The sequence below is a fragment of the Etheostoma spectabile genome, chromosome 22, assembly GCF_008692095.1.
Source record: "Etheostoma spectabile isolate EspeVRDwgs_2016 chromosome 22, UIUC_Espe_1.0, whole genome shotgun sequence".
NCBI lineage: Eukaryota > Metazoa > Chordata > Actinopteri > Perciformes > Percidae > Etheostoma > Etheostoma spectabile.
Window position 1 is genome coordinate 6,151,563 of NC_045754.1, and position 7,692 is coordinate 6,159,254.

The 7,692-nt window shown below is 38.8% G+C and overlaps 1 long non-coding RNA gene across 1 annotated transcript in view; it reads right to left on the minus strand.

Moving 5' to 3' along the window:
• Nucleotides 1-2,560: 2,560 nt before the first annotated feature.
• LOC116671961 (uncharacterized) overlaps nt 2,561-7,692 on the minus strand; it is a 14,657-nt gene continuing 9,525 nt past the window's right edge. Inside the window, exon 3 of the long non-coding RNA XR_004327422.1 lies at nt 2,561-2,571. This is a non-coding gene — a long non-coding RNA (uncharacterized LOC116671961). The remainder of the gene's footprint in view (nt 2,572-7,692) is intronic.

Here is a 7,692-nt window from a genome sequence, read left to right on the forward strand (position 1 = left end):
ACTAAATACCCCAACTGATTAACCCTCAGAGGTCTGAAATCATTTTTAAATATCTTCTTAAATTCTACTTTTAAGGGTATAGATCTGGGGTTTAATTCGCCCATCCAAGTTATGACCTGAAAAGCTTACGTGTTTTGAGTTGTTTATTTTTCTTTGCTTATCTGCGTGCTTCAGCTCTTGACCTGTGCTGCTGGATTAGCCAAAAATCGATGTCATATAAACATAGCACACAAGACTTTTGTGCTTGACACCATCACAGGTACGACATATTCATTGTTTGTCATAAAGTTTTTCTTCGGCACAACAAATCCAAACACAACGGAGCCCCAGAGGAAATTTGAGCTTGATTTGGCTCAATATTTCCTCCTGACACAAACATTTCACTGAATATATCCATTCAATTTCCTCATGCCTCTGAAATCCATTTACTTTGGAGCGACCGTTTCACCCTTTCCAAGCAGCAGAATGGCAATAATGATATAAATGACCCCGCAAATGAATGGAGATCTCACTGCTGTATATCAATTCTGCTACTTAAGAGGAAGTTGCAATTTTAAAGTGAACCTGGCTTCCCCAGTGGCGGTTTCCCAAATGTGCAGGAGCCCGCTGTGAAATACTTGGTTAAGCAGCTTATTGATCTTGGAGGAAAGGTATTCCCAGTGTTGTGCTTCTTCTACCTCTCTGCACTGACAGTCACTACTGATACACATCACATAGCCACCCACTCACATGGTCCACAGCAGATACAAGACAGAAAGCACCCCCATACCTGCACAGGCAATAAAAGTACATACATATATACTGTACCTGTACACAATTTTACCATTACAGTACAGATCATAAAAATGTATCTCTGGTTGTTTCAACTCCCGATGATCTGTACAAGGTCCAATGCATTTGACCTATCCTGTGCAGTGACTTTTCAGTCCTGCTCAGTGTCAAGATCAGCAAACGCATGAAGAAAGAAATGTCAGAATGGAACATGAATAAATCTATACTACGGCATTTTAAACAGAATGGAGTTGCACTTTAATGCACATGCTGTAGCCAATTGTGATGTCTTACATCTGAGGCATTGCCCCCCTGTCTGATCGTTAAATTCCTCCAGTGGTGTTTTCTTTTATAGATCTGGCAGGTTGAAAAGCGCATCAAATCAGCTACATACAACAACAAATGCAAACAATTACCCTGATACAAACAAATGCCTCTACATCTTTTGCTGTAATAAGATAGTGGCTCATTTGATTCAGGCTTTTTCAGTAAATACGATACCCAGGTATGAAATAGGGCCAACATGGACTGCTAGCAGCCAAAGCATCAAGACATGCTGTAATGCAAACACATAGGCTCTAGTCTAAAACAGTTCAACATTCAACAAATATCACCCTTAGCAACTTTCAGTCAGTTCTGATCAAATTGACTGATGTCGGACAAGCACCATGACCTGATATTGGAGTCTGGAACTCTACAAAACGGGAGCTAATTAGGCTGACCTGTTTATAACATCTGTCCTGAGTGATCTGATCGAAAGTGGACAGCTCCAGGTGCGAATGTTTTCACCTGTCTGTAGAATGCGTCTCCAAATGTGTCCTCAATGAGTATGTATAATCGGATCGGGACAGTCTCAAAAGTGCATGCAAAATGGCAGAGCTTTCCAGACGTTTTTCAATAGCACACTCTTTTTGTTTTGTTTCAGCATAGACACTTAAAGTCAATTTCATTTTGGTCTGGACTTCCTTGCATTGCATGCACAACCTCTTTTTTTAAGCTCTGCCCGGTGACTTCCTGCACAAATCAAAATGCAGATGGAAATAAAGATAGTTTTGTGACATAAATAACAAAAATAACAATTATACAGCATTATTACAATATCAAATTAAAAGATGAGCAAGACATGATACTATAATTTATTAGCTTAATGAATTGTGTATGATCAGACTGTACTAGTTTGGCCATTGTGTTACACCAAAAAACAGATCTATACATACACACACACACACATACACACACATATAATGGCTCAAGCAGGTACCACACACACGCTGCAGTCCAGATTGGACTGGTTATGCAGCTCCCAGGAGAAGGATTTCAGTATTTTCAGCAGTTGCAAGCTTCGGCTGAGTAATCGTTATTACGCCATACAGAGGCTACTGTTGTCTTATCGCACCGTGTAACCATTAATTAATTGATGACAATCAGTGACGAGAAAAAGCTTCCATTTGACTTAATTAATTACCTAAGCTCGGGCACTTTGGAAACAACCAAGCAACATTCAGCTTTACAACAAGAAATGATTGCTTTGACATGAATGTCAAATAATGTCATCACTGTCAGTCAAGGTCCACTTATTTGATGTTTCCCAAGCTGTCAGTCACAAACACATGGCCTTCCTTAGCTGATTGAGTTGTTCAGTTGTCATGGCGAGGGAGCTGTCATTATGTGACTTAAGTGTGGAATGACAACTGGGTAATCCATCCACTGAGGAAGGGCTTGAGAAACTAAGTAGCCACTAAGTGGACATTGCTGTGAGAATCTTTTGTCCCACTGCTATTTCCAAGGTGAAGAATGAAGCTTCAAGCTCAAAGTATTAGTAATCTATTATAAATATAAAGGTCTGAAAATATCCACATAGGATCAAATCATAACTATGGAAAGCGGTTTAGATGAGCACTTATGAAACGCTACCTACATAAGACATTTTGTGTGAAAGTAAGTGTGATTCTGAATCTGTATTGACTCAGAAGTGATTTTAGTTTCCAAAACAATAGCCACACTGTCCCATTGAAAACCTGAAACATTATTCTAAGACAGTTTGTCCATTTAGGCAAAGGAGGGGTTGATTTCCATGTTTCAGTTCAGATGTACAGTATATATTTATTAAATGCTGATCAATCATCTTAGAGAGGGAGGGTAACCCACACATAAATCATTGGAGCCCATATGCTCTGTGTGAAAATTATGGACCAGACATCCCACGCAAAACAGATGCAAGCTTGAAACAAACACTTGTTTTTATTTGTTGTGTTTGACACTTTAAGATTTTCACATTTTATACAGACTGTGTTGCTAATAAAACCTCCCTCTCCATTCCAACATGTATGCCGCCCCACCCCCATGTAGCTTTCCTCCTATCCGTCTCAGCTCTGTTGTGTCCCTTAGCCTTCTATTAGTGTCATCACGCTCTATTGGGCGGCACTTGTCATACTAATACCAAACTAATCAAGACTAATGAATTCATTTAACTGATGATAATAATGTTATTAAAATGCAAATTGTTAATTTCTTTTAATTGCTCTACATCACATATAATCAATCACAACAACTTCCATCGTCACCACAAATCTCTCTGCTCCTGTCCCTCTCTGCTCGCGCCGTTTCAGAAGATATTTCCATTTTCCTCTTTCTTATAAAGAGACTCAGGCCTTGTTGGTTAGTTCGGTCATGGTCCTGGTTAGAGATGAGATTGTATATCATATCATTTATTCTTAATCTTCTTGTTTGTGTCTGCTCTAGTGATTGCGAATGGGCTGGTGACAGTAGAGCTGTAATTGGAAAATGCATGACTGATTTGCCAACATGGGGCTATATGGAGTATAGCATTTTTTTTTTTAAAGCAGGATTCCCTCAGGCACCAAACTGTATTGTAACATGCTAAGTAAGTGAGCAATAACAAGCTAACTCTGTCCTACCAGAGTTCACATAGAAACCAATAAAGCTGTTCATGGGCATTATCTTAAATTAATTAAAGTTTTAAATATAAACATTTATCTAAGGCAGCTGCTCTTAAGGCCAAACTAAATCTCGATCCATGAAGCCATAACGTCACATTAAATTTATGTTGGTGGACAAGTAGGAGATTTGGTGAAGCTCAAATAAAAATTACAAATTGCACTCGCAAGCATTTTACAAAGGCTGTTTATTTTTTACCTCCAAAGCAGCTCTAAATTTCTAATCGAATAGTTAAAGCTACCTACTTGAAGCATTGTATTTAGTCATATAACAAAACATAAGAGGGATGAGGGTATAATTACATGCCGGTCAGCTGGAGAAAATGACTGGAGGTGAAAGGGAAACGACAGCTGATAGCGAAGGGAGAAACAGATTTGACAAAGCAGATTTGTGACTCTGTGATTGGCCCTTGCAATCTGTGTACGATTCTGATTGGTTAAGCAAGAACGTGAACGCCTCCACCAGCAATTCCATTTAGGAAGACAACACAAATTTACGCTGAGCTTTATTTAAATCAGGAGAGACTAGTTGCAGATATGCGACAGTTACATACAGCAAAGAAGTAAATTTATTAGGATAACAGCTGAATTGATTTAGGAGTGCACTGATTAAAAGTTAGGTCTTCCTGAAAGAATTTACTCTGAGCTACATTAGTCACCATAAACTACTGGTCATACAATCCAACTGAGGCTGGGGCAGCAAAGTGCCTAAGTCTAGTAAAAGTACAGAAGTATTAACAACTAAATGAAGTTTGAGTAGCAATGGTAAAGTAGTTATTATGCAGAATTGACCCTTTCAGAATGTTACATTATCATACATTACTGTAACATTAATACCTCCGCCAAAGAGTTTATGTTTTTCAAATTGGCTTTTCTGTTTGTTTGTCTGTCTGCTGGATTACTAAAAGACTACTGGGCCGATAACTTGGTGGAAAGGTGTAGCATGGGTCATGACAGAACCCATTACAATTTGGAATGGATCTGATTCACGACGCAAATTAGTTTTCCCTTTTGTTAACACTGCAAGATGAAGCATTTGTTCTTCATTCATGTGGTGTTGGAATATTAATAAAAAACGGTTCCTGACTGGGAAGATTCAAACTGCATTACTGTAACATTGTGAGATAGGGCATCCCATTTTGATGTTGCAGTTGGTGGAAGTGGAATTTTTAACTACTTTATTACAATACATCATATTTTATGAGATGACCATATCATTTGTATGTCAATTTTAATTTGCAAGTAACAGCTGAGTGAAAGATGAATACATAGGAGTTAAGTACACTATTTCCCTCTGAATAGAAGTATAAATGAGCAATGCTCTTCTCAAAATCCCAAATTGAGGGCCACTACAGTAAATCTGTGCACATGACAACTTCTACCATCTTTCATTTGGACAAGGAAAAACTCTTTAAAAGGATAGATAGATAGATAGATAGATAGATAGATAGATAGATAGATAGATAGATAGATAGATTGATCGATCCTGAACGTAGTCAACTTTTCCACACTTTGTAATGCATACCTGTGCCCTCAGCTTCATAAGCCTTACTCTCCAAAATCCCACTGCATCCAAAAACGATTTTCGCTTTTCAACACTGTTCAATCTAGCATTTCCTTTAGCTGTGTGTGTTGTTTATGCACAGTATGTCAGTGGCCGCTAAAGAAAAATAGCCACAACCAAGAATCAATCACCAAACACATGCGGTGGGCATTTCATCCCGAGGGTTTATGACCTTCACAACCTAGAATATCAATTCATCTCAAAATTATTTTCAGCACTCCATCTCCCAGTGTTCTGTTACTCTGCATTGTCAGTCCTAGAAAATGTCTTTCATTTCACCTCAGGCAGAGATTAATTTGAGTCTTATCTAAAGTCCTATATATTTGAATTGACTGTATTTTATCACCACAGCGAACATGGGGGAAGAGTTATGATGATAAACACAGGACATTTAGGTTTAATTTGAGACAGTAAAGGCACCTACATGAAGATTTCTGCTTGGTTTTTGAAATGTCAAGTATTCTATCATGTACTGTCGTCGCCTGCTTTGTAGTCTTGTAAAAGCTGTGGCTTTGGATAGTTCTGCTCAATAACAACTGTTTTTGTGATTTACTAGCCTACAGTATATGAAGCAATTAGCAGATTTTCCAAAGTAAAAAATATGGAGTTAAAGTGATTTCAGCTTTGCGCTGCCAGTGTCACCTCCATTTAACCCCTTATTTCCATCAACAGCGGAAAAATCAAAATGAAATACACCATGCTCACGGCAGATCATATTTCCCTGCACTACACCTTGATAATGTCATAATGGGTGGAGACAGGCCTGAAGTCAACAGGTCAGAGGTTTTGTGGTTCTGTTTAGCGAAGTTACATCCTGTTATATCACACGATCGTACGTGGCCGCAGCCATTTTGCACGTCAAAATCCAGATTAAAACTTTGGTTTTAAAAGGGATTTTTTTTTTCTTTCTTTAACTTCCCGTTTACAATAATCTTTATGTCAACTAGTGACAGACTGACCATCTGGAATTTGGTCAAATGCCAGAAGGGCCGCTCGCTATGGGTCGCTGATTTGATAAAAAATGTTGATAAAAATCAAAATTAAAATAACAATAACATTAACAATAATTTGTCTTTGTTGTTTTCAAAAAGCATTTTTATCTGCAATCTAATGGAGAAACACTACACTACCCACAATCCTAAGGGTAACTGCAACAACTGTGATTGGTCAAACGGGCTGTTGCCATGGAAATGTTTACCATACCCAGTACACATTAACGACTAGAGCGAGCTTCTACCACTGAGGGGGTTTTCCGCTGAATCCAACGTTATCACTGACCACAACCAAGCTAAAAGTCGTCGGTAGATGCTTTTCAGATGCTTTTTTGCTTATTATGTCAACGTTTGTGTGAGGTCGGTGTGGTTTGAAAATAGGGCTGGTGTGTTGCAAATGTCAGGGCCGTTATTTGATCCCACTATCCCACAATCCAACACTATTTGAATCCCTAACTAGCTAGGTTCCAGACCTTTGAATCACTGTCTGAATCAACTGAAATGGGTCTGATGTTGTGATCATTGACTGGTTCTGTGGTTGAAGGAACAACCAATCACAGATCTACAGGGGGGTTTTAAAACTGGGAACATCTACAGCTTTTGATCCCTTTAAGATACTTCAGATAGTACTTGTTTGCTAATCACTTGACGTAGTGTGAGCTACATTCAGAGTATCCTTCATGAGACACTGCGGTGACATGTGCTAATCACATGTGTGCTAACCTCTCGTCAGTTGTGTGATGTGAGAACTGAACTTTATAAAGCTAATACTATTGTTAAAGGAAGAACATCACACAGAAACAATACTGTTTTACCACTGTAAAACCTGAGAAACTGTTCATTTCCATCTTCCACTTAATGCCTTTTGACAACTAATACAACTGTAAGTAACACAGTGAAAGACAAATGTTTTCTTATTTTATTTTAAACGGATAACTGCTCATGGGTCGAAAGATTTTGCTTGTTTTCAATTATTTCTCACAATTGTCAAGATTTCTAGTGAGCACATCTTTGAAGGTTGAATGCTCAGAATAGTATATCTCTATATAAAAACATTCCAGTTATCTCTATAATCAGGAAGTGTTTTCCCTCGGATTGAAAGAAAAATGAGTCTGCAGCGTTGGGCAAACTGAGACACAGCGAGTATGGCTCTGCCATTGGTTTTTGTCTTTAACCTGAAGCTGCAGCAGGAGATGATCCTCTGTCTATGTCACATTCGCCCCCCGATGGTCCTGTCATCGTGAAAGGTTAGGGTTCGGCCTTCGACTCATAGAATCATGGATCAAATTGATGTGAAGTGGCTGTGGAAAGGTTGTGGCCTAGGCTCCAGCTGAATGGTTGGAGCTTTGCTCTCTGTGTGTATATGTGTGTGTGTGTGTGTGTGTGTGTGTGTGTGTGTGTGTGTGTG